The 1,691-nt window shown below is 29.3% G+C and overlaps 1 pseudogene; it reads left to right on the forward strand.

Annotated features, from left to right (window-relative positions):
• Positions 1–6: 6 nt before the first annotated feature.
• Positions 7–1,691, forward strand: part of LOC106741668 — a 4,865-nt pseudogene continuing 3,180 nt past the window's right edge.

Raw genomic sequence — 1,691 nt, forward strand, 5'->3', positions numbered from 1 at the left:
TGGGTTTTTACAATTCCAAACGTTTTCATTTACCACCCGGACGATACAGAGGTAAAGGAATTATTGTAGAAGATAAATTTATCTTATTCGTCGTATAACATTATCATTAAAAGGTCTTTTGTCTTTGAAATTATCAAATTTTCGATTTTTACTCTTTACAGTTTTGAATAATATTGCACGTCGCAAAACAGGTTTTTTCGTTACCTATTTATTAATTTCATAATGTATAAACTAATTAACATTTATAAATTAATATAATAAAAATAAGGTATATACAATAAATGTACCAAGTTTTAAATTAATCTGCCGGGTAATTAAGATATGAAAAATTTTCAAGCTTATTTTTTTTGCTTCCAAAGGCTAAAAGCGCTTTAATGATAACTAAAGTTGATGAAGTCTATAACTTCTATTCAGAATCGTATATATATATATATATCCCAGCATGTTATATTCCTTTTTTAAATTTGATTTAATAACAACGTGATCTTTAATTCTATGTCGGCTATATTTTTTTAGCAAATATTAAGCAGCACAAAGCACATTATGAAAGGTTTTCAATATAAACTTGTACATCCTTGGCTAGGCGAGGGCCTTATCACTAGCAAAGGTATTATACAATAGAATTAAGAAAGCATGATTCAACTTCGATATGCGATAATTATTGTCTAAGTCATTGTCGCTATTTTCGATAATCTTTGAGAAAACAATCCGCTACAGATTATGAGAAAGTCTGTTTTCTTTGTACGTTTAACATGATATTAAAATGACTGAAAATAATATTCATATATATACATATGTGTGCGTGTGCCTGTGCGTGTGTGCGCGCGCGCGCGCGCGTGTGTGTGTATGTGTGTGTGTGTGTGAAATAACAACTAATCTATTCCATAGGAATGAAGTGGCAAAAAAGACGAAAAATACTAACACCTGCATTTCACTTTTCTATATTGAAACAATTCGTTGAAGTCTTGATCGAGGAGGGCAATCGTGCAGTGGAGTCTTTCAATGATAGAGAAGAGTCAATTATTGACGATTTGCTACTTTTCACCAGTCATCATACATTAAATGCAATATGCGGTATACATCTTTAATTTCGTATATAATATATATCTTATTTCTTATTGAAAAAATTCACGTCTCTTGGTGTGAAGCTTCCAGTCAATTAAACGTTTGTCATATAATAATATTTATTAATATTTTTAATTTAATGAATTGGTATGTTTTATCGTTAAAAAGGGAGATGGTAGAATATATAATGTTTTACTGAGAATTTTTGGGCTCAAATTTGTTGTACCTCATATTTTCCTGTGTCTCACCTTTATCGCGTGAAATAAATTGAATATCACTTGCGTAACAATATAAAACTGTTATAATTAAAATATTACTACCAGCAATTAGACATTTATATAACCAGAAATTATATTTGCAGAAACTTCCATGGGTATTTCTTTACAAAATGCCGGTCCTTCTGTGCAAAAATATCATCAATCTATCTATAAAATGGGTGAAATTGTGATCCACAGGTTATTTTTATTTTAATTTACGAAGAGGTTTAACTTGAAAGAAACCAAAGTACGCTTATTCAAAATAATAAAATCACGTTCTTAATCATAATTTTACATAATTATATTAGGATATTCAAGTCTTGGCTTTTAATTGATACAATATTCAATTTAACGTCAATGGGTATCATG

The sequence above is a fragment of the Dinoponera quadriceps genome, unplaced genomic scaffold, assembly GCF_001313825.1.
Source record: "Dinoponera quadriceps isolate SergipeBrazil2010 unplaced genomic scaffold, ASM131382v1 scaffold586, whole genome shotgun sequence".
Classification (NCBI taxonomy): domain Eukaryota; kingdom Metazoa; phylum Arthropoda; class Insecta; order Hymenoptera; family Formicidae; genus Dinoponera; species Dinoponera quadriceps.